The sequence below is a fragment of the Cyprinus carpio genome, chromosome A7 (genome assembly GCF_018340385.1).
Source record: "Cyprinus carpio isolate SPL01 chromosome A7, ASM1834038v1, whole genome shotgun sequence".
Taxonomy (NCBI): domain Eukaryota; kingdom Metazoa; phylum Chordata; class Actinopteri; order Cypriniformes; family Cyprinidae; genus Cyprinus; species Cyprinus carpio.
Genome location: NC_056578.1, coordinates 34,273,127 through 34,299,838, shown reverse-complemented (window position 1 = coordinate 34,299,838; position 26,712 = coordinate 34,273,127). Strand labels below are relative to the sequence as shown.

At 40.1% G+C, this 26,712-nt stretch overlaps 1 long non-coding RNA gene across 1 annotated transcript; it reads right to left on the bottom strand.

Annotated features, from left to right (window-relative positions):
* Positions 1 to 5,841: 5,841 nt before the first annotated feature.
* Positions 5,842 to 7,546, bottom strand: LOC122145475. The gene is made up of 3 exons (XR_006160359.1): positions 6,945 to 7,546; positions 6,551 to 6,577; positions 5,842 to 6,348 (listed from the first exon to the last, which is right to left on the bottom strand). It is a non-coding gene; the product is annotated as an uncharacterized LOC122145475 (long non-coding RNA).
* Positions 7,547 to 26,712: the final 19,166 nt, after the last annotated feature.

Here is a 26,712-nt window from a genome sequence, read left to right as displayed (position 1 = left end):
TGCACTGAATTAAATATTTTTACTTCACATAAACAGTATTATATTTTCACAGTTGCTTTTCTTCCTAGTTCAGAGTCCCTTCAGACAAGGAGCCCTGATATAATGAAGCCACAAAATGAAGAGATGTCATGGTACTTTCATTTAAAAAAGTAACATTAATATTGTTAAGTAATAATTTACTTGTAAAATTTATAACTTATGTATCAAGCTGTCTAAACCATTCCGTGCTGAATATTTAAAAGATTTAACAGTTAAATATAAAAACAATTTACAGTGAGGAGGATGTCCTACGATGGCTAGCTGCTCAAGTTGACACCTCCAAGGATTTCAGCATCTGTGTGTCCAGAATTAACCTTGTGGAACGAGGTCTGTTACTTTGGAGGTGACAAAAGATCAGCTCCCCGGTCAACACTTTAAAGATTACTTTCTTAGGAGAGGCTGGAGTTGACACAGGTGCTCTACGAAAAGAATTCCTGACAGGTCAGAAGTTTTGTTTTTTTTTTTTACTTTGTAACATATCTTAAACGCTACACCAAAAAACATTTGATTTCTTGTTAATTTGTTATGGTTAGATATATAATTTTTTTTTGTATATGTGTATATATAGAACTGATTGGTGGCATAGAGACCAGACTCTTCGAAGGAGAGGAGGGCAAAGGCAAAATGCCAAAATATTCATTGAATGATCTTGACAATGGCCTGTTTCGGTAAGTGTTTCTCCTCAAAGCAATAGGTCACCCAAAAATTAATGTTGTCATTTATTCACACTCATGTCATTCCAAACTTAAGTGTGCTTTTTTTTGTAAAAAACAAACAAAAAAAAAATTCTCAGCTGTTGTTGTCTGTACATTTCTGGGTCTAAATAGGAAACATTTGTTTTAGGCTGAACAATCCTTTCAAAAGCAAATGTAATTTAAACATTTAAAAATGTACATTTCAAATATACACTAACTGGTAAATTGTAAAATTCTACTATACTGTGTTTCTTGTTTACTTGTCATTGCAACAGAGTTGCTGGGGAGGTCTTTGCTGTTAGCCTTGCACAGGGTGGCCCAGCTCAAGATTTCTTCAGGACTGGTGTTATGATTTTCTGTTGAGTGGAACCCTTGAAAACGCTAACAAGGATAACGTTTACGATGCTGAGTTTTCACCACTGATTAAAATGGTATCAGAAAACAAATTATCTTAGTTTCTTTCTATTGCATGTATTTTTTTTTGAAGTGTACACTTACAGATTTTCCTCTACTTATAGATTGAGGAGACCTCAGACTTGTCATCTTACAGTGAACAGATTGTCAACCGTGGCTTCACGGGGCCTATAAATGAGGACAACAAGCAGAATATAACAAGGTTTTACTCTGCAATATTTTTCAAATGAATTAATTTTATGTATCTTCCACAGAAAATACAATGTTTAAACATTAACACTGAAATTTTTGTTTTATTTCTTTAAAGAGCGATTGTAATGCATGCTGCTGCTCGGAGAACACTCATGCTTCAGCAGCTCCGTGAAGGTTTACAGCTTTACCGTTTAATTGACACTATGGAAAAGAACAGGGAAGTGTGCCGCAGCCTCTTTGTTGTGCAAGGTGGTAATGATAAGGTGAAGTGATAGGATTTCAAAAACGTACCAGTTCTATTTTGCATAGCTGTTTTAAAAGATGTTACAGCAGTAATCCTTAAATTATTGTTTCTTATATTGCATGATGCTGTTTATATAATGTTTGTCATTTTTGTTGTGTTTCAGGTGGACTCTCATTACATTGTATCCCATCTTGCTCCACAAATGAGTGAGAGTGGCACTCTAAAACATACCAAAGAGGTCCAAATACTGAATCACTTCCAGGATTTTCTGATGGAGCTCGAAGGTAAGTTTGTATTCATTTCAGGTGTTAATGCAGGTGTTTATTATATTTCTACACTGGTAAAACATTATTAGTCAAAATATGGCTGATAACTGATTGATCAGATCATTACTCCAGTCTTCAGTGTCACATCACTCTTTAGAAATCATTCTAATATGCAGATTTGATGCTTAAGAAACATTTCAGATTATTATTGTTGGAAAAAGTTAACATAGCTTAACATTATTGTGGAAGTAGTTATGCTTTTTCATAATTCTTTGAAGAATAGAGAGATCATTTATTAATGCATTTATTACATAGAAATCTTTTGTAACATTATAAATGCCTCCTTGCGTCAATTTAATACATCCTTAATGAATACAATTATTCATTTGTCTTTTTATAATCTCACCAAAAATGTTTCAATGGTATCATTGTTTCCACACAAATGCAGCAAAAACTGATTTCAACATTGATAAGTTATTGAGCATCATATTAGAATGATTTGTGAAGGATCATGTGACACAGAAGACTGAAGTAATGATGCTGAACATTCCGCTTTGATCACAGAAATAAATTACAAATGGTACAATTTACAAAATGTTGTGATGTTATAAATGGTTATTAAAAACATTGTATATTTTACTGCCCTAGATGGAGATGCTCAGGATGAGGCAGCACTCTCTGTCCCACAGGTGATGCAGTGGCTGACTGGTCAAGCGCATAGGCACCTGCTTCTGTCAGAGAGAGAGGCCTTTAAAATTACTGTTCAGTTTGACCACACTTCTATGCAACGACTGCCAAGCCACACACTTTGCTATCCAATCATCAGTGCATGCACCCAAACCATTACATTTCCCACTGCACATCTGTCAAATAGTAATGAATTTAAAGAAATAATGAAAACAGCAGTGCAACACGGAGGTTGCTTTTATAGGGTGTAGATTTTAAAATTAACTCCAAATGTCCACATAGAATTTTCCTCTCAATAGTTTTAATTTAATCTTTAAAATTCAAAGATACAATGTTCAACGTGTTAATAACCTTACATGCTTCTGAAATTGTTACATGTTTTACAGCATTGTATAAAATTAAATGTTTTATTGGCAATTAACTGATTTTCTTTAATTAAAATTCTGACAGAACTGCATGTGTACTTGTGAGTGTTTTACTTAAACATTTAAATGTTAAATAGAGCACAATCTTTTGATGATAGCAAGTGTCTGGACATAGAGCTCCCTGTCATTCAATGGTGATGTCAAGGGATTAATCAATCCACGCAGAACGGCAAGTTTTTGGTCAGAAAAAGGGCAATGGATCTCTGGCACCACCACACCATCCTCTGGGTCAGTATCAGCAGTTTCCTCTCGAAAAAGTTGCTCCACCACCTGAAAAAAGAAACCATTGTTATTTTACAATGTTAACTGCTTTTAATTATAAAAACTTAAGGCTGACCTAAATTATTTAGTTTGATAAACTGGTAAATTATCTTATCCCAAAGAAGCTATATTTAAGTAAATTAATACTTCACCCAGAATGAAAATCCTGACAGTTATTTGCCTAAATGTATTTTAGGCCCTATTTATACCAGGCATTGAAATGAGTCACGATTGCAGGGGTTCTCAACTCTGGTCCTCAAGATCTACTTTCCTGCAGAGTTTAGCTCTAACCTTAACCAAATACACAAGGTTGTGGCTAAACTCTGCAGGAAAGTAGATCTTGAGGGCCAGAGTTGAGAGCCCTCTTGTTATGTCAAGATAACAGTGCCAAAAAAGTGGAAAAGCATGAATTATTCAGCTATCTGAAAAAATAAAAACGTGAAAATTATAAAAAGATTTACATTACAATTTACAATACATTTATCTTTGATAGCTCTAAAATTAAATCGGGTCTTCGATTGAATACTTTTACATTAGTCAAATGAAGAGTAAAGAACTGAAAAACTAAGCAGTCGAGTCGCTTCATTAAATTAAGGTTAAACCACTGGAGTCACATGTATTACTTAAATGACACATGATTTCCGGGGCTTGAAAGTGGTAGTTATGTGAAGCTGTCAATAGAGGGACAGTAATATCTCAGATTTCATTAAAAAGATCATTTGTGTTCTGAAGATGGATGAAAGTTACGGGTATGAAATGACATGAGCATTGATATTTTCAGTTGAAATACCTTTTAAGGTTGAGCAAATGAAAACAGAATTAGCATTTTTGGATGTGTAATCTTTCTAACTTTGCATAGATGCTTAAAGCATACCTCTATATCTGGCTCATCCACTGGTGTCTGTAACATTCCGATGTACCAAAGCTGTTCTGGTGAAAGATTTCCCTCTGTTCTGATCGGATGGTTGTTCCAGCTTCCCGTGAAGCCCTTCAGGTCCGATTTCAACCGTGGAAGAATTGCATAGTGCACACAAAAGAGGTGCAGCTCATCGGATAGATCAAGCACTCTCTCTTCTTCCATTGTATGCAGGACTTCATAATATTTACAAGAGACGGCTGACCAAACGTCACACCACAGACGCTCAATTCTAAAATAAGACACACAAGTATGCACAAATCATAGCTTACAAAATAGTAAAGAAAAAGCAAATAATTCTCATATTGCTGCATTACAAAGTTCAGGTTTCGAAGATATGTCATGGTGTGACCTCTAAACTGAATTGAAAGATCACCAATTTTAAAGCTGCACATGCAGCAATTTGAGAAAATTCTTTGCATGTGCTTACATTTTCAGTCTCCCACAACTAAATGTATATAAATGGAAGTCAATATAACAAACTGTGTAGTGTGACCACCCTTTTAATCAGGGGAGATATGAAAAATAAATTTGCTCATTGTTAGTGAGTTTCAACATTAGACTCGAGTGGTTTCTGCTGAGATTAAATTAGAGATGTTTGTTTGTGGCATCATGTGTAAAGCAAGTGACTGTGCCCCACAAGAAATAAAGAGCATGTGATGCAACTTTTAATGATTTGATTTGTACCTTTGATTATGCACACTTTTTCCAGAAATGAAACTGCCTCGGCCCGTTTCTCGTACTGAAAACATGCAACGAGCGATGTCCACATTTTCAACTCCCTGGTCACCACGTACTCTGGAAAAGATTTAGACAACATGCATGCATGGTGTTATTGATTTACAAACTTTTTTACAAGTTCCTGTAATTGTATGTTTATTGTCAAGCACACAGATGATTTTAGCCCTGATTATCACTTTCAGTTTTGTGGAGACTGCTGACAAAAGCCTGAAATCTGAAGCAAATCAGTGCCCGCCCATGTGAGCGATAATCACTAAGTGCGAATTATCAAAGAGGCGATCTGACAAAAGATTTGAAGAGGTCTCATTCATAGGTTCAAACACTGAGAAATCATCATGACTAACATTTCATGTAGTAAAGATAATTTTTACCTCGATGGCCACCCATGTTTGTATACACCCCAAAAAAAAAATAAAAAACAATCCAATCCTTTTTTTTTTCAACAACAACAAAAAAAAGGATCTAAAATTAAAAAGATTTTAATATTTTATAACAGAACATTTACTTTTGATACCAATTTGTAGTGACAAATCTGGCAACTATTATAACCTTTTGAGTTTAAAAACAGACCATATACAAAGTTTGACAAACAGTACCTTCCTTGAGAATCCATCAATCCCACCACATATCACAATGTTGAATCTAAAGACAAATACAGATACAACTATGCTGTTTATTGTAAGTAATTTTTTTTGTGTACATATGGACGCATCACTGTGTGAAGACAGCAATATTTTTTGTATGTGTGTGCATGCAAGTGAAATTTAGAGTGCAAATACTCACGTGATTAGTTTATGGTTGGTGTCCACATGAACTAGGGACAATGGAGCAGGAACGGAATAAATTCTACGAGCTACAAAACCAAGCTGGAACATTCTGGCCAAAATTCCAGCTCCATCCACCCGTTGCATACTGGCCTTCACCCTGTGCCATTGTATGCGGTGTCCTCTAGCCAAAAAGTTCCCCTTTCACTAGCCTGTAACCAGCATGGGGCATTCTTATTTTTATTGATCTCACCACACGATCAAGTTCATTATCTGATATGCTGGATTAGCAGCCTCTGACAGAGAGGGACTGCTCCTTCAGTCTTCTGTTCATTGTTCTTCTTGAAACACCACAGAGCTGTGCAAGAGTTTTTACAGGAAGAGCAGTAGTGAGAAGTTCTTTAAGGTCATCCCTGCTGATTTCCAAACGTGGGCGTCCCATGTTTCCCCAGGTGTAAGTTACAATTTCTGATGCGTTTCCTGAAGTCTCTTCCAAATTCAGAGATATATTAACTACGTTGATTAACTCCTGTAGACCCCTAATTAAATTATCTGGGATGTTAACATGATTTGATGCATTAATAGCCAAAGCAAGTTCTTGCTGAGCAACATCCAGGAGGTAATCCAAATCTATAGCTTCATTCCGACAAAATCAAGTTAAACTTGGTTAGCATACGCTGTAAGATATCTTCTTGCACTTGTTCCTGCAGGTATAAACAATGCCTGGTTAGCTTACATATTAAGGTAACTACATAATGCCATGCTGATGTTGCCAAGTTTAGCAGGGTAACGTTAGATATATAAAATCTAATAAAATCCATTGCGTATTAAAAAAACAGCTAAAAAGTTACCCAAGTTCGTTATATTATGCATTCTATAGAATAACATGAATGGATGTAAGCCTACCTGGAGAAGTGACATTTCTCTTTTTCCCTAAAAAGTAATATCAAAAGAAAATAAGATTTTATTTTTGTATGGACAATCACAAAGATAGAATAATTTACTTAACGGTTAACAACACTGTTATTAAATACAAAAGAAGATGATTTAGATGATTCAAGAAAAAATATTTTAAGAAGTAAGTTACCAGGGCTGCGTTTCACAAAAGCACGGTAACAGTTAACATAACTTACAACCAGCCATCAATGTGCTTTACAGTCGCTAACGTTACCTCGCAATGCTTCAGAAACGCAGCCCAGATAATTAATGAACGATCTAACGTTAAATAAAGACATAACTTGGATAGAGAGCAGAAAAAACTTGTTTCTAGATTTGTCTATTGATTTGATATTAAACTTACCTCGGGCTGCCTCGAATGCCCTGCGGTTGAGGATGTTGATGACGCTCCGTGCCGCTCCTGATTACTCATCTCGGTTTTATAAATATTGTTGATGTGCTTTAATATAGTGTTTTACTCTACTGTTGTTAGACTGTCACAGAACCCAAAATTCGCGCCGCTGAAGTCTCTCCTTCCGGTTCAAGGAGCCGTCAATCTAAATCTCACTAGCCAATGAGAGCAAACCGCTGTTAAGCCCGCCCACACGGTAGGTCTGTGTCAGAATTGCGAACGAAAACTTCAGAAGCGTAAACGAAAAAATCAGAAGCGTAAATGAAAACTCTGGAAGCGCATTTGTAAGTTCAGATCAGCGAAAGAAATATGAGAAATAGTTAGCAAAACATGCAGTGTATTAAAAACGAAGTCAATAAATTTGCCAGCGAGTTATTCTTTTTCAGTTTCAAAGATATTTTATTCAGTTTCAATTTATATTTTCATTAGTTTCTTGAAAAGGTACGTTCATTTTTATTGGCACAAGAATAGCTCCATACGAGACCCTGGTCCCACATCGCTCTAGATTTTGTTACCACCCTCCCGCCCGCTAATGGCATGACGGTCGTTTTGACCGTAGTGGACCGATTCTCGAAGGTGGCACATTTTATTCCCTTTGCCCAAATTACCGACAGCCAAGGAGACAGCGGTCACTGTCCTAGATCATGTCTTTCGGCTCCACGGCCTCCCGGTAGACGTGGTTTCTGACAGGGGGATCTCAATTTATATCCAAATTTTGGAAAGAGTTTTGTAAATTGCTAAATTTTGTAAATTTGTTAGCTTGTCTTCGGGTTATCATCCCAAAGTAACGGACAAATCTGAGCGAGCCAACCAAGATTTAGAGAGGACGTTGCGATGTTTGGTCTCCAAGAATCCTTCTTCTGGAGTCAACAACTCTCTATGGTGGAGTACGCCCACAATTCATTGCCAGTGTCAGCTACGGGCCTTTCTCCGTTTCAGTGTAGTATAGGGTACCAGCCACCAGTCTTTCCCAGTCTGGAATCTGAAGTCGCGGTCCCCTCCGCTCACGCGTTTGTCCAGAGGTGCCACCGCACCTGGACCAGAGCCCGCGAGACTCTGCTCCGGATGAGGGAGCGCACTAAGGCTAAGGCCGATCGCCACCAGTCAAAGCCTCCCGTTTACGTCGTGGGTCAAAAGGTGTGGCTTTCTACCAGTAACATTCCTCTGCGTTCTGTCTCTAATAAATTAGCTCCCAAATTTATTGGCCCGTTTACTATCACCAAGATCATTAGTCGGTGACAGTCCGCCTGAAACTACCTCCTGCGTACAAGAGGATACACCCCGCCTTTCATGTGTCCAAAATTAAACCCGTGTTTTATGCACGTATTAATCTGCCTACTCCTGTTCCCCCGCCGCCGCATCTCGTAGATGGGGAACCGACTTATTCGGTAAATCATATTCTGGACTCGAGACGGAGGGGACGAGGATTCCAGTACCTGGTTACGGTCCGGAGGAGAGGAGCTGGGTACCTGCTAGGGACATATTGGATCACTCCCTTATTGATGACTACAATCAGCAGGTAGGCCCGTCTGGGAACTCCAAGAGGAGTTCTTAGAGGGGGGGGGTACTGTCACGGTTGGTAAACCGTGATCTCTGGGTTTTGCACTTTGTGGTGAAGTCGGTGTGTTTCGCGTCTGCACTGATTAGTTGTGGGCGTCTCCGTTAATTGTCATCAGCAACAGCTGGCACTCTCATTACTCACTCTCTATATAATGGCTTGTCTTACGTCTTGTGTTTGTGAGATCGTTTGTTTTATGTCGCTTCCCCTGTCTGTTGGCTTCAGTGTTGTCTGCGTTTGGATGTTCGTGTTTTCCCGGAACCTCATCCACTCTCCGCACTATCACTCTGCCACAAAGACTTACCTTCGGCTCTATTCCCCGCAGTTCCTGTGCCATCCTCTCCTGCTGCCTTCTCACCGTCATCATCCGGTTTCCTCACCACCTCACCACCATCTTGGATTGTCGTCTTCCCAGCACCATTGTCTCATTCCTGTTTGTTTATTTTCATTAAATGGTATAACTCGCTATTGTTTCCAGTCCTTCATTCACCCCGCCGTCACATGAAATCAATGGAGTTTATGGTTTATTTATTCTTTATACTGTAGACATGTAGAACATATCCGCGTTTGTGCATTAGTGTGTGATATGATCATTTTAATGAAATCTGAGATATTACTGTCCCTCTATTGACAGCTTCACATAACTACCACTTTCAAGCCCCGGAAATCATGTGTCATTTTAGTAATACATAGTAATAGGTGTTAAACTTATAGGAATCTTATGCAAGTTGTGGGCTAGTCAATATTGCTCAGCACGAGACTCAGTCCAGCTGCTCTGTTCATGCACATCCCATCATCGGTTCTCTTTTAGCAGTTCAGTCAATGTACTGTTAGGAGTAACTGAATAACTCAGCATATTGTTTTATTTTGCATCAGAGGGAGTGTAAGGCACGTTTATAAACAAATAACTTAAGTTATTTGTGGATTAGTGCGTAATTGATTTGGTGAAATGGTTCGACTGGTTCACTCAGAAGATCCGGTTAAATAGAAAAATTTGTTCCCGATCCGGACATCATTAGATGAGACAAAACTAATAAAACCCATTACAAACTAGGCATTTGTTGCATCCAGTGGGGAGATAATTACTTATTATAATGACTTATACTGTCTTTTTACACATTGCGTTGCGTAATCGCGCTGTGTAAACAGAAAACCATGTCTGCATTTGTGATCTGAGAAACAACAAACAACAAGCCTACTCTACTGCTCAAAACTCACGTTTGAATCATCATTGGCAAATTATTTAAATATAAAAAACGTACTTACAGGCTGTGAGTCAGAAGTGCCAGACTATCCTTGCAAAGTTTAAACTGCCCAACTTTATAGAAACAGCCGTTGTGCCACAGACGCATTGCTGGCTACTGGTTCAGTAAACAGTCATCATCCTCCTTAAAATGCGCAGCACACATCTGAAAATTTGGGTTGGACTGTTCTGGAACAGTGTTGAAATACAGCTTAACCACTGATTTCTATTCATGTCCTCTTTTGGAAGGCCAAACAAAGTTTTCACTTCAACAACACAGTGACTCCACAACATGGCAGTGGCGGCAACAGAGAGAATAAAAGTTACGGCTTATTTCTTTGCGTGAACATTTGGGCAGCTTTATGCAAATCTTCCCACATAGTGACGTTGAGATGTGGGGGCGTGTTAGAAAGAGCCGTTTTAGGGGGGTGTGGTTGACTCTTAAGTTTTATAAAGAATGTCTCTTTGGATTTGAGACTTTAGTCTTCGCAACTTTACAGATCTTATTTATGCACCAATAGCTTGTAACACTCCAAAGAGAAAGAAAAATTTAAATCGCATGTGAATTTAATGGCAATAATCAGCAATATGCTTTCACTCAAATAAATTCACTTTTTTATGTTTCAATGTGTTGACACAAATTACTTTGAATTTTTCATTGATACAACATGGCATTGAGTTGTAAGAAAAGAAATGCGTAGAGACTTTAGCCTTGTTTAAGATGCACCTCGCCTCACCTGAAATGAAGGCAAGAGAAGGCGGCTGCAGTGAGGGGAGGAGTGAAATTATCACAGTCAAGACGGAGAGAACTGCCCTCTCGAAGTTGAACAGATACCAACAAGATCAAATGCAGATCGTGTTATTCACACTCACGTGCTGTGATGCTAATAAACAAGATATAATTTCAGTTCTGTTGCTTTTATATGAAAATAAATATGACGAACAAGACACTCAAAGTGGTTGCTATTTAATTCCATATGAATGGTACATTTTTATCATCCATTTTTACTTTAATACAAACATGTATTTTAGATTTTATAGAAATATGACAACAATCACATATCTCACACAGAGATCGCACTGTCATAGTGTTTTGGGACCATTCATGCATAATTCAAATACATAATAACAAGGAACCAGATTAAAAAAATAAATAAATAAATACATTTTAGAAGAGACCGCGGCATCACAGTTGTCTGAACCAATGAGCATTAAGCTGTGTCATCAGCCAGTCGTTTCCCATCATGCTTTTGATCAGAACAGTCAGTGGAGAGCAACTGCGCTCAACTGCACAATCCAACACAGCCACTTCGCCATGCACGAGTGTTTTTTGGCACACGTCAGTGTGACATCAGAGCTAGTCGGACGTAACTCAGACACTTTTCTAACCGGCATGCATCTCGTGGTGATCATCGGTGATCGGTTCTATGCAGATTTTGCTCATCTCAAATGAGCCTATTATTGCTGGATGACGTCAGGAACTGATTAATCGGCTTTTTGAAACCAGTTCAATGAGCCGATCTGTCAGAAAAGAACCGGTTCGGGGAAATGAAATCGGACTTTGCGTCACTAGTGTCAGGTACAAAATTAGTCACAGGTGTAGGTATGATCAGTTGCTCAGTAGAAAGAAACCAAAAAGACCATTACAGAGGGGACCAATAAAATCATCAACCATTACAAAGCATAATCACATACACCAAATATAGTGTTAATACTGATAATAATACCAACAGTAATCATAACAGTAATCTTTTCACAAACATGGAGTTAAATCTACCCTTGTGAAGAAGAAGTGTGCTTAATTGCAGTAAAAGTGTACTTTTTGTGTACTTCAATTATTAAAAGTATACTTTTTAAAAAGTGCACTTGCAGATAATACAATATAATTTAAATTAAATGCCACTTAAGTGTATTTAAAAAGAGTACACTTTAATGACAATAGGTCTTACCATACTTAAGTGCACTTTTTAAAAATGCACTATATAATAATGTCTAATTAAGTATTATTTAAACAACATACATTTGACATAAATATGATTTTTATATTGTGTTTTAAATGAGTACACTTATTTTGATGTATTTGTCAGTATACTAAAGCACATATAAAAATAATTGATTTTACAAACGCGATTCCAACAACATTTACAAATTGTGAATAAAAAACAGAATGCAATGATGTGGAAGTTTCAAGATTCCAATATTTTATTCAGAATACAACATAGATGACATATCAAATGTTTAAAACCTGAGAAAATGTATCATTTTAAGGGGCCCAAAATAAGTTGATTTTTAAATTTCATGGGATCAACACATCTCAAAAAGTTGGGACAAGGCCATGTTTACCACTGTGTGGCATCCCCTCTTCTTTTTTATAACAGTCTGCAAACGTCTGGGAACTGAGGAGACAAGTTGCTCAAGTTTAGGAAGAGGAATGTTTTCCCATTCTTGCCTACTACAGGCTTCTAGTTGCTCAACTGTTCTTAGGTCTTCTTTGTCACATCTTCCTCTTTAATGATGCGCCAAATGTTTTCTATGGGTAAAAGATCTGGAACTGCAGGCTGGCCATTTCAGTACCGATCCTTCTTCTATGCAGCCATGATGTTGTAATTGATGCAGTATTTTTTTTTGTGGTCTGGCATTGTCCATGTTGGAAAATGCAAGGTCGTTCCCTGAAAGAGATGACGTCTGGATGGGAGCATATGTCGTTTCTAGAAACTTGGATATACCTTTCAGCTTTGATGGTGCCTTTCCATGATATGTAAGCTGCCCATGGGCCACACGCACTCATGCAACCCCATACCCTCAGAGATGCAGGCTTCTGAACTGAGTGCTGATAACAACCTGGAATATCCTTGTACTCTTTTAGTCCGGATGACATGGCGTCCCAGTTTTCCAAAAAGAACTTCAAATTTTGATTTGTCTGACCACAGAACAGTATTTTTGCACTTTGCCACAGTCCATTTTAAATGAGCCTTGACCCAGAGAAAAACGGCCTGCACTTCTGGATCATGTAGATATGGCTTCTTTTTGACCTATAGAGTTTTAGTTTTAGCCGGCAACGGTGGAATGGCACGATGGATTGTGTTCACCGGCAATGTTTTCTGGAAGTATTCCTGAGCCCATGTTGTGATTTCTTTTACAGTAGCGTTCCAGAATGTGATGCAGTGCCATCTAAGGGCGTGAAGATCACGGGCATCCAGTATGGTTTTCCGGCCTTGACCCTTACGCACAGAGATTGTTCCAGATTCTCTGATCTTTTGGATGATATTATGCACTGTAGATGATGATAACTTCAAACTCTTTGCAATTTTTCTCTGAGAAAACTCCTTTCTGATATTGCTCCACTATTTTCACTGCAGCATTGGGGGAATTGGTGATCCTCTGCCCATCTTGACTTCTGAGAGATACTGCCCACTCTGAGAGGCTCTTTTTAACTACCCAATCATGTTGCCAATTGGACCTAAGAGTTGCAAATTGGTCCTCCAGCTGTTTCCTTATATGTACATTTAACTTTTCCTCGCGGCCTCTATTGTTATTTGCTACCTGTCCCAACTTTTTTGGAATGTTGTAGCTCTCTCATGAAATCCAAATGAGCCAATATTTGGCACGACATTTCAAAAATGTCTCACTTTCAACATTAAATGAGTACCTTATTGGATGTATTTGTCAGTATTCAGATACTTAAGACATATAAAATAATTTGATTAACAAACGCGATCCAAAAAATTTACAAATTGTACTATAAATAACAGAAGCAATGATTGTGGAAGTTTCAAATTCCAATATTTTATTCAGGAAGAAAACATAGATGACCTATCAAATGTTTTTTTTTTTTTTTAAACTGAGAGAAAATGTATCCTTTTTAAGGTGCAAAATAAGTTGATTTTAAATTTAATGGCATCAACATCATCTCAAAAAAAGAGTTGGGACAAGGCCAGTATTACCACTGTGTGCATCCCCTCTTCTTTGATAACAGTCTGCAAACGTCTGGGGACTGAGAGACCAAGTTGCTACAAGTTTAGGAATAGGAGTTTCCATTTCTTGTCTAATACAGGCTTCTAGTTGTCAAACTGTTTAGGTCTCTTGTCACATCTTCATCTTATGAGACGCCAAATGTTTTCTATGGGTAAAGTCTGGATGCAGGCTGGCCATTTTCAGTACCCGGGGATCCTCTCTTCTATGCAGCCATGATGATTGCTGTAATGATGCAGTATGCGGTCTGGCATTGTCATGTTGGAAAAGTGATGCAAGGTCTTCCCTAGAAGAGATGGCGTTCTGGATGGGAGCAGTATGTCTCTTCCTAGAACTTGGATATATGACCTTTCAACTTTGATGCGTGGCCTTTCCAGATAATATGGCTGCCCATGCCACACGCACTCATACAGCAACCCCATACCATCCAGAGATGCAGGCTTCTGAACTGAGCGCTGATAACAGCCTGGATTATCCTTGTACTCTTTAGTCCGGATGACATGCCGTCCCAGTAGTTTTCCCAAAAAGAACTTCAAATTTTGATTTTTTTGTCTAGACCACAGAACAGTATTTTTTGCACTTTGCCAACAGTCCATTTAATGAGCCTTCAGTACAGAAGAAAACGCTCCTGCACCTTCATGGATCATGTTCTTGATATGGCTTCTTTTTGACCTATAGAGTTTTAGCCGGCAACGGTGGATGGCACTGATGGATTCGTGTTCACTCGGACAATGATTTTCTGGAAGTATTCCTGAGCCCATGTTTGTGATTTCTTTTACAGTAGCGTTCCAGAATGTGATGCAGTGCCATCTAAGGGCCATCGAAGATCACGGGCATCCAGTATGGTTTTCGGCCCTCATGACCCTACGACAGGAGATTGGTTACGATTATCTGAATCTTTTGGATGATTTTATGCCACTTGTAGATGATGAATAACTTGCAAACTTCGCAATTTCTCTGAGAAACCCTTTCTGATATTGCTCCACTATTTTTTCACTGCAGCATTGGGGAATTTGGTTGATCCTCTGCCCCCCATCTTGACTTCTGAGAGGATAACTGCTGCACTCCGAGAGGCTCTTATTAATACCCTAATTCATGTTGCCATTGACCTAATTAAGTTGCCAAATTGGTCCTCAAGCTGTTCCTTATATGTACATTGTAAACTTTTCCGGCCTCTTAATTGCTACCTGTGTCCCAACTTTTTGGAATGTGTAGCTGTCTCATGAAATCAAAATGAGCCAATATTTGGCACGACACTTTAAAAATGTCTCACTTTTCAACATTGATATGTTATCTATATTCTATTGTGAATAAAATATAAGTTTATGAGATTTGTAAATTATCCCATTCCTTTTTTACTCACATTTGTACAGTGTCCCAACTTTTTTGGAATCGGGTTTTGTAATTTCAACTTAAGTGTTTTCTCAAAATTATATTTGTTAATGTATTTTACATTTATTTAGTCTATAATATAGTACTATGTACCATTAATGCCACTTGAAATGTATATTTTTGTATTTATTCTAAACTTAAATACACTTTCTTATACAGTATACTCCAATAAAATTTATTGTTGAAATTTCCATCACCAGCTTGCACTATGAAGTCTATGAAGTTTAATTTTCAACATATCTATTGACACATACAGTGTCATTTATGGAGAGTACTGTATTGTATGTCCTAGTACTGTTTCTTTTCATCTGTGTACAGAATACTTGCAATATCATTATGTTGTTTCTAAATCACTTAAATCACATTATACAGTAGCCGTTTTTGGCACGGGCGAGGAGAACAGGCAGCTGCACAGGGCGGCATTTATTCATGATACACCCCCCATTTTCCACATAGAGACAGAAATGAACATACCCAAAATAAAAAGGTTTCTGCTCATGATCTTTCTGATTAGATACATAATCAACATATGTTCACAAAGCTGACACTTCAAAGTTTACTGTTCAGGAATCATGATTTACTCAGGACTGTTATGTTAATAGAGATATATAAACTCAAACATAAAAACAAAAATAAAAAATATAAAAAACATATTTTTAAATGTATTTAAAAAACCTTGTTGATGTAGGATATGAGTTTAGAAACATAGTGTAGCTAAAGCCACAAGTCTACCAATGCTTTCCATTTGAAATTTCATAATAAACTAGAAACAATTTTCAAAGTACATATAAAGATGTACTAAAAAGTCCACTTAAGTGGTTTAAAAAAAATCACTCAAAAGTGAAACTATTTGCATTTAATATCACTTTAAAATGTGATACATTTGAAGTGTAAGTTACAAAACAATGCATTTAAGCGTGAACGTAGCATATTTTAATTTGCACTTATGTGTGTTCATTTAAGTATATATTTCTGCAAATAAACACACTTATAAAAGTATACTTAAGACAATTCTTTCTGGCACAAGGTAATTTTTCATTCAACCCAGGAAAAAATGGTAGCTTTTAACTGAAAAATCCAAAAGGCTTCCCTCTATAAAAGTCTTTGTAATATATCGCCCTTTACTAATAGATCCAGTGACAGTTTCCAAAACCAATAACTTGCTTAAAGTAGATAGACTTGAATCATGTACAGATGCGGCATACTGTACTTGCCATGGGGTAGTCTTTTTGTCTAAACTGAGGTCCTTTCAGCAAGTAGCGCTCCAATGATGTTTTCCTTGATTTGTTAATGTGAGGAACTGAAAAAAAAAATAAATAAAAAAAAAATTTAAAAGAGGTGAAGCTTGAACTGTATACAATAACTCTCTCTGATTACGGAGACACATGGTCTCATGCCACAGGGATTGCGTATTAGAAAATGTTACCTGCTTATAGCAGGACAGTAAGGAATTTTTACAGAGAAATGGGTAAGCTATCCTTAACAAGTGTTCAACTAGACTAAATGCTACTATTAATTGAGGAATCCAAAAAAGATAGACTGAAAGGTTCAACAGGAGATAAATGAAAATTAGAACCAACTTGAAAATAATGCAGTGACTGAAGAAAAATAACATTGGAAGTCCAATTACAGTATGAACTGCTCAAATTGACTGAAAATGTAAAGAAATAGAAGGTGGATCACTTATGGGGAGGAGAGATGAAAAGGATTATAAAATGTAAGGATTTACACCTGGAAAAGACATGCAATAAGCAGAGAGGATTTTCCTTCAAAGAGAACACAGCGCACTGAATGCTTCATCTCCTTAAACTTTACCAGCAGTTATGATGATTTCCTTTTGACAGTATAGAGGTTGATTATAGCGTTTTTGTTGCTGTTGTTTTTTTTACAGTCACAGCCCAAAACCAATAATGGACCACTCATAGCAAGAGAAAAGACAAGGAGGGAGGTGAGAAAAAGAAGACACTTTTAAACAACCAAACAGCGTCCCGGTACACATAGTTTTTACCAAAAGGACAATGTAGTGAAATCTGTAAATTTTTCCATTATTAAATATGATGCTGTACAAGTTTTTCAAAAAGGACTCTCATTTGCTCGTTACGCATCAACCAGACAGACTTCAATCCCACCAGCAAAAACTATAGTGGCTGCAGTTTTATGGTTGTCTTTTTAGTTTTGTAAAGTATTTTACTAGATTGCTCTTATGGGATTACAAATTTAAGAATTCTGTTTTAAAATATGCTGATCCTATGTTCTGACATAGCTCACATGAAAAACTAAGTGAGGTACATTGTATTTAGCAGGTAAATATGATTGACATCAGACAAATGATTCTCTTAAGCAAGAGGTTCCTGCCATTTCCTTTTCTCCATATTTGTTAGTCAATGACCAGATTCGATACTATCACCTTTTTTGTTGAAATGGCGCTTGTGCCTCTGCCCCATTTGAGTAGGTTATATGATTGCCTTAGGACGGTTGAACTGCTAGAGTCTGGCAAGTTCTTATACTACTTGAATACTTCATTATTGCATGCCTTTGTTTACGGTTGTCACAAGGTGCTTTGTCTCCATTTCTAAGCCCTGCCCCTAAATGTCTATAAACACAATGTATCACTGCCCTATTGACTTTTTGATGACTGCTGAAACCATGCAGCGCGTTCTCAATAAAGAGTCCTGCTAAAGATATCCAAGAGACTCCTGGTCTTTACTTCTGACTTTTTCCAACACTATCCCATGTTTTTATTTCTCCAGTGACATGCAAGAACAACCAAATAAATGATTTCAAGACAAAAAAAATAAATAATTATTCACATTCCTTCCTGTCCCAATGGGCCTGTCAGAGTTCCTACCCCTACTTCCAGTCAAGCGTGGCGAAAGCAAACCACCCAAATAAATGTAATTTTCATGTTTACTAATAAGTATTTTTTGTTGACACACACACACCTGCTCTCTATAGATATATATATATATATATATATATATATATATATATATATATATATATATATATATATATATTGTAGCAAGGAGTGTGAAATAGAGACACGACACGAGGATGAGGTAAGGATTCCCCGAAGTTGGGTTTTTATTAAAAGAACCGTTGGTGGTCAGTGAGGTGGTTTTGGGTGTTACAGTTGCTCAGGCGTCTTGTCTGTGAGGTGCTGCTAGTTGCAGTGTGGTCCGTGCTCTTCCGTGGCCGGTGGGGCTGGCGGTCACACGCTGCTCTAGAGGCAGAGGAAAAGACAAAGTTAGCCGGCTCTTGTGGAGACATCTCTCACCTCTGTGCCGCCCGCGCTTGGGGTTTTTAAATAGGCACGCTCGAGTGGCACGCAAGGTTGTGGCCGCTCAGCCCGTGATGAGTAGGCACAGGTGTGCCTGTGCTGTTGCCAGGGCGACGCTGATGAGTGCTCGGGAGACGCAGTCACTATATCTATATATATATATATATATATATAGATATATATATATATATATGTATATTTATAGCTATTGAGCAGACTATATGATGAAACCATTCAGAACAAATTGGGGACAAATGGGTTAACACTCTAAATTGATTTTATTGCCGTTTCCTCGGAATTTAAAGTTGAGGCGTGTTATGATGAACACTATACAACCTTAAGTTTAAACCAAAACTTTCTTTTTGCCTCCAATCAGATGCCACCATCATATCTTTGTTAAAAGGTCCATTATGATGTGAATTAATTTTAAGAGGATGTCAACACTTGAAAAGAATTTAACAAAAAAGAGCAAGATGCGTGTTTGATCTCCCTAATTCATAATAAGACTGGTCATTAGCTGCAATAAAGGCTAGCTGTAGTCTAGGAGTAGACACTTATATATGAAGAGCCTATCGCCATCTTAAGAATGAAGACTTTTTAATCAACATCGTATCGGAATGATCCAAACAGAAATTATGAGCAGACCAGAACTACTATCTATTATTTAACTGATGCAAGAGAAAAAAGAAGTGGATTACAGACAATTTAATTTATAATGGTTTCTCTATGTTAACAATCCATGTCAAGTAGTTACATGTTTGAATTTAGGATGTTCCAAAAATTCAATAAAAATTTTGAACCGAACCTCCTGGACGTTCCTAGTATTTAGAAGTAATTGCAAAGCATCTTCACACATACATTGATTCTTTTATCAAAGCCTTTGGTACCCACACTTCCAGCCCTTGTATTCAGGACTACAACAAAAAAATCAAGGATATTTGGGTTCTTTGATCCTGCTTCCTACTGTTTGTAGTGGGGGTCTGGCTGTGGAGGCTTTAGGGTAGCGGTGCACTGTAACATCAACCATTATGAAGGTCTTCGAGCCATTAAGATACTATTTAACATTTGGATTGATGGATGAATTCCATCCAGCAGTAACTTAATCCTGGACACTGAATGGAACTGAACTTTGAAACATAACGTGTTTGAAGGTAACTTATACAGGCACTGCTATGGGAGCATGTTTTGCACCAAACTATGCCAATCTTTTCTTGAGTTTGTATTCTATGCTACGGACTAATGTGCTATTTTTTTACAAAAAAAATAAAAAAATGGTGGGACTAGATATACTGATGACATCTGTATGGATTTTTAAAGGACAGTGAAACTGAATTACAAAGTTTTCAATGCATTGTTTGAACATCCATACAATGTCTCGGATTACACATGTTAACCATGTTCTCCCGAGAGGTACGAGCTGAGCATAGTGCCCGCTAGCTGGGGCACACTGGGAATGGCCGCCTGCATCATCCAGCCAATCTGGACGCAATGTGTGAAACACCGGCAATCGAATATTGTCCCCACCTGGCCCATGCTGAATACGTCATGCCCTTCGTAGCTGCCTGAAGGAGACGTCGACAGGTAGGCCCGGCTAGCGCATAGCTACTGTAGCAGAAGGTCTCGTTCCGCGTCGCAGTGACTCACCTCTGACGTGTGTAAAACGTGCGTAACCCAGAACTTTCCACATTCTAGGGAACTCAATGCCAGAAACCTCAGGAACGGAGGCACACACTTTCCACATCACTCACCTGCCTTGGTCTCTCACACGCACTTCAAACAGATGGCTCCTGAAGACAGCAAAGAGGATGATGTATTCAGCAGGTGCCCTTCTTATACTTCCGAGGGCATCCCAACTATGACATCAACTGGCCAGGTGTGGCCAATAGATTGGCTGTGTGTGTTCACGCGTGATTCAGTACACGCGGTCATGCAGGCTGCATCCCCCAATGTGCCCCCTAGGGGTGCAAGACATTCCAGTTCGCCTAAGAACATGGGAAACACTTGCAGATAAAGTTGAGGTGTTGCAATATAATCAGTGTATTAAAATAGTAATCTATGTAACAGAGGTTTTCTATTTTTAAAGAAACTGTCAATACATCTATAAAGCTTTTTTTAGTTCCAGAAAGAATAACAGCATTTGTAAGGACCCATCCTGCATGCAATAATAGATGTCTTTACATAACCAAACCATATGCACAATAATATAAGTGCGACTCCAGCTGCGGGTCCAATAAGCCAAGAGTTGTAAGACAGATTCATGCGATTAAAGTTATCACTGACTGTTAATCGTAGACCTATGGATAGACACCTACTTTTAAAACAGAAAGTTATAGCAAAAAAGAGTTAGTTGATCAGGCTTTGAATAAACTACTAACATACAGAATGAAAAAAAATCATTAGCGCTATAGCACTAAGAAAAATCGACAAGTAAAGAACAGCTCCACACGCCATATTTTGTTTCTGGAATTAATAGTCACTATAAGCATGGCAATCGCACATTAAATCAAGCATATAATAAATAGAACTGGGGGATTGGGCGTCGCGGAGTGATCAAAGTCTATGTGCGGTTTTTCAGGAACCTCTGTCATCAGTCACCAGTTGACCACCTCCTGCACTGCATTTTCCCAGCATCTCCTCTTGCCACGCACCCTGTCACTCCCTTGTCGAATCACCCACACCTGAGATCTATCAGTGGATCCTACTCAACCTGTCACCACCAATCAAGCTCCCTATATCCGTTGCACTGTCCCTGCTAGCATGCATTGTCTGGTCTGCACAGTGTGGTTGCTATGCAACCCTTACCTCTTGTTACTTCACCTCACGGATACTTCCATAAATCCCAGTGTTTCCCATCAGCTTGCACCGCTCATCTCCATCTCCACGCTCTGCATGTTCCCCCTAGATCTCCTTGGACAAGGGAAAGGAACTCATTAACTCTCAGATGAGACGCCCAGCACCCTTACCCTTCCCTGTATACTCAACCTGGGACTTGTTGTCTTGCTTTCATCCACCTGCCTGTGTTCACATAACCTGTTAATTGTTTGCAGCTGTAAGCATCTGTGTCCCCACTGTGTGAATAGCTGTCAAAACGACCAACCATTAAGCCTACAATACAGTCGTATGACCTAAATTTTGTTGGATCTGGGCTGAACTACTCTACTCTTGTAAACATCATATGGCTTGTCCCTAGCAAGGAGTATGTGGAGGATTTTTTGGACTCTCTCACCTCTGCCCTGGATTGATAAAGGAATTAAATATTGTCTAGACTAGGACTTGATGATAATCGTTATAGTCAGGTACCTGCACCAGCTATCTCATGCTCTCTAGCTCAGTACTTTAACAGTCTCCCAGTGTTATGCGTGCTCCTGTGGTTCCTCCCTCACTGATTGAGTGAGGTGGGATGAAAACCCCCCACTCCCCACGTTGTCACTAGTTACCCCCGTTCATGTCCGTTCGCAGGATGAGTCTGTTACAGAGTCGCACTACATTCCCGACAAAGCTGCTCCAGCTTTCTCTGCCCAGAATATGTCGCCTGAGACAAATGCTGCCCTCAGGACGTCTTGCCCAAAAGTAGAAGGCGAGCAGGAGCAAGCTTCCATGTTACTGAAGTGGCACCTAACTCTAGTCCCTAATCATACTCAGTCTGTTTCCGGTTTACAGAGTCCTAGTAATAAATCCACAACTTGCCTCAGAATTCTCATCTGGACGTCCCTACTCCCTAGCCTAATGGCCATTGCTCTGGAGGGCTAGGTAAGATGGTTACCCCTGTATAGGCTCGGTCCCTGTGCAACAGCGGCCATCAGCCATAACCCACTGAGAAAGAGGAACCACAGACCAAGGCAGACTAGCCTAATGTCCAAGTGTGGCGGCTCCACTGTTTGAAGTTCGTAACAGGCAGCAGGCATCCCGAGCAACCCCGAATCCATCAATATATAGCCCGAGCAAGAGTTCCTGCTCTGAATCTCAGCCCAGTGAGAGATGCCAGCCGACTGATCTAGTGTCAGCTCTTGATTCCACGTCCAGCCCAGCTGATGGCTTGGTTATTCCTACGTCAAGCCCAGAGAGTGCTGCTGTGTCCCACGTGCGTGAGTTTCATCTCATACGAGGGCTCCTGTTCCAGATATTTGTGCAGCCAGAGAAGGCTTCAGTTTCCGAATCTAGACGCCAGAGAGGGCTCCAGTCCCCGAGTTTGCCAATGAGGGACTCCCTGTCCCTGAGTTTGCCCAGTGAGTGGCTCCAGTCTCCACGAGTTAGCCCAGAGTCCAGCACAGAGAGGGCTCTCTAGTTCAAAAAGTCTAGCCCAGTAGAGGCCTCCAATTCCCTCCGAGTTATTCCCAAGTGTGAGGGCTGCCTGTCCCTGGTTTAGCCAGTGAGGGCTCCAGTCTGCCTGAGTTTAGCCACAGAAAGAGCTCCAGTTCCGAGGTTGGAGGCCAGCGCGGGCTCCTGTTGTTCCAGAATTTACGGCCCAAGAGGAAAAAAAAAACCTTGTCCCCAAGCTTAGCCCTACTACATCAGCGCCAGTTCCCCTGAAGTTTAGCCCAGAGAAGGCCCTTGGAGCCCAAAATTACCCCACGAGAGGGCCCCGTGTCAGAGTTATTCCTAAAGAGGGCTTTCAGATTCCAAAGTTTGGCCCAGAGAGTGCTGCCAGCCCCTGACCAGAGTCCCCAGTGTGCGGCTCCTAGCCACCTAACCGAGTCCATTTTTTCATATTGCAGGCTTCAAGGCCAACAAGCTCAGTCCGAGTACATGCTCGATCCCCCTTCAACCTCTGCCAGACCTCAGCTCTCGATTCCATGAATCCACTGCCGCCCACAAAAAAAAAAAGGAAAAAAAGATTAATTCAGTATCGTATCCACAGATGACCTCCCAGGGTCTGTGCTCCTCCTACCTCTATGTTCCCCTGACTCCTCGATTGTAGGCTGTCTCCGAGCCTGGGATCCGGCGTTCGTTACACAGTGTGATGTACGTCACCAGTCCAGTTCCCAGCTGCCAAGTAACTAAGCAAAACGTTTCACTGCGGCTCCGTCAGCCTCAGCAACCCAAAACCGTGTCCACCTTCATAAACCAACAGCGCACGCGTGTGTGTCACTGGCTCTTTTTAAGCAATGGCCAACCCCGGAGCAAGGAGTCGTCGGTGAGAACGACGCTGCCATACCACGTAGCAGTTTCGAGTGGCCGTTACTGATTCTATGGGTGACCCTCTCCGTTCCAGGTACGCCTGCTCCTCCCTGGTAGACCTCGGCTCCCAGTCTGCTCCACACTGGTGAACATTGGCTTCCTCCGCGCTTGCCCTGTATGTTTTTGGGCCTTTCGGCTTCCGCTGTTTCTTCCCTGGCTCGGATTCATAGTCTGCAGCATATAGACATCGCCGTCCTCCCTGGATTCTCCGTTGCATGGAACCTGACCCGACCACCTCAAGGATACTCCACCACTCCATTCCCCAGTGTTCCGCATCAGCTCCACGGCTCCATCCATCTCCTGGCCTCTGCTGTTCCCCTTGATTACTGTTTGGAAATCGAAACTGGAGTCTGATTAGAAAGGGTGATAGATTACAAACACTTTTACAAAGGGAAGCCTTTTGGATTTTTCTGTTAAAAGCTAAGCTAACATTTTTCTGGGTATGAATAGAAGACTTAGATTTAACTTCCATGTTTGTGAAATGAATTACGGTTATATTACTGCTGGTATTATTTATCATATTTTTCACGATATATGTATTATATAATAATAATATATAGATATTTTTGTTTTGGGGGGGGTGTGTAATGTGATTATGCTATTGTATGGTTGAATGATATTATTGGTCCTCTTCTGAATGGTCTTTTTGGTTTCTTCCATTTGCTACTGAGGGAATAAAAAAAACAAGAAAGATTAATACCTACACCTGTTACTAATTTTGTACCGTGCCCATCCAAAATGCATATTGGGCCCACATGGTTTCATGCTTGGCTAGATGGTACCAAGTGTCATGGTCCCAAATGGGCATCTTATGCTTCACAAAATTGGACAGGATTCTACAGTCTCTTTAAAATGGTACTTTAAAGGAATGTATTCTGCCCTAATGAGAAAGTGAGGGACCTAATTAATTGTGATTCAGTTTGTACCTGCCCAGCCAAAATGACGTTTGTCAGGTATTAATCTGTGCATCTGGGCTACAAGGGGTACTCAAGGTTATAAATGGTCCCAAAAAGCAGTAAAAATTCTCTAAGTCCCACTTAAGTTAGCTAAGGAGGGTCCACATGGTGTGTAGAGGTAGTCTCCTAATGTGGGTCCTAAGCTGGGTGACTAAATGCTTACAATCCTTTTAATTTTTTGTTGTTGGTTGTTTCAAATGGTGTTGTTGTGGAGTTTACACAATTTTTTGTGGGACATGGTTAAAATTAATTTAAATTAATTTACACTTTTAAAATTTTAAAAATTGTAAAAATTTTCTAGTACCCAGCATAGTTTCATCTATTTGGTAAATGCTTGAATGTGTAAAAAACACTACAAAAGAGTGAACACATTTTGGACATTTGGTAAATGCTTGAATGTGTAAAATCCCTCTGTCACCATATTAGCCAGGTTCTGTCAACACTGCACTAGCTACCTATTGTAATTCCTAGATGGCGGCTCGTCACACACGAAGCGGCTTCTCTCGTCCATAGACGAACGGTGTATTTCGGTTTTGTCTTGGAGTCGCAGTGTTTTGTACGGCGTCAGTTTCGGTCTAGGAGGTGTGTTAAGCGCGCATATAGTCCCTGAGTTTCTGCTGGATTGTCGGCAGAGTCCGCATTTTTGGAGTAAAATCCGCGCACGCGGAACTGCTGCGAGATCTCGAAATACTCCGTAGGCCTAATCATCACCGTACCCCCTCTACTGCAATGCGCCCACAGCTGGAGGCGCACAAGGGCGTGATATTAAGCAGAAGAGGGGTAAGCGCGGTAAGGTATCCGTTGCTAGGCTAAAGGTCTAAACCCACACACGCCATCCATCCCCACGCGTCGTTACTGGCTACACGTTACGCTCTTGGGACAATAAATGCGACTACATCGATTACTAATGTGTCAACTCAGGGACGTAAGAGACTGTTGATGTGTTGTATTCACGGAGGAAACATGGCCACTCAGCGACAGCGTCCGGGACTGCGACATTAGCGCTGACCAGACTGACGTGCACGAGCAGACAGAGCTCGCGTCGAGAGAGGAGGAAAAAACTGCGGCGGCGGGCTTTGTTACACAAGACGCGTGGTGCCGCGATGCTGTTGTGATCCTCAAACACTGCTCACCCCGGGTGGAGTGTATGATTAAGTAAGTGCAGGCCGTTCTTATCTGCCGAGGGAATATATTACTGCCATATGCTCGTTTCGGTTTACATTTACCCGAAAAACACAACAGCGCCGAGACCCGCCCCACAAAGTTACTTAAGCAGCGCTCTTGAGCTTGCTGGACAGATCGTTAAAATTAGCTTTCCTCAGTCACAGCTGGGGATTTCAACCATGCTGACTTAAAGAGTGTGTTTCCTAAAATACACCAAAACATTCACTCAACAAGAGGTAAAACACATGGGGCCACTTTGTTTACACCACACAGGTTAGGCCATGTACCAAACAGCCCTCCCCCCTCCCCCAGGCTCCCGCGGAGCATCAGGAACCACAAGCACTGTCAGTGGCATTATGCATGCATTTTCATAGTACCGCTCGGTTAAAGTCGCATTGAATGGCTTCAGTTCAGAAACAGACATCAAGTTGTGGGCTCGAAGAAGGATCGTTTCTGAGGCTCTATCAGGACCGCTTTGACCACAAACTGACTGGAATCTGTTTAAGCAGGCGCGCACATTATAATAAACTTCCACATGACCTCCAGGAGTACTCGGAGACTGTCAGATGCCTACATACAACCAGTGTATTGGAGGAGGTAACAGTCAAAAAAACCATACTGTCCGGGACAACCAGAAGCCGTGGATGACAGGGGAAGTCTACAGACTCATGGAGACGCGGAACGCTGCCTTCAGAGCTGGAGACGAGGGGGGCCTGAGAACAGCCCGTGGCCCACCTATCACGCGGCATCAGAGAGGCTAAGCGGACCGTAACTCCAGGCGGATAGCCCATCAATTCAGCGCACACGAAGAGACCACTCGGCGCCCCGAGACCTGGCCGGGGATACAGACCATTAAAGGAATACAGAAAGCACCACGCTTGGTTATAATGACAGCACACATCTTTTTTTTAGATTAGCATTAACCTTTATTGTCATTATGCAGAGTATAAGTACAGAGCTAATGAACTGCAGTTAGC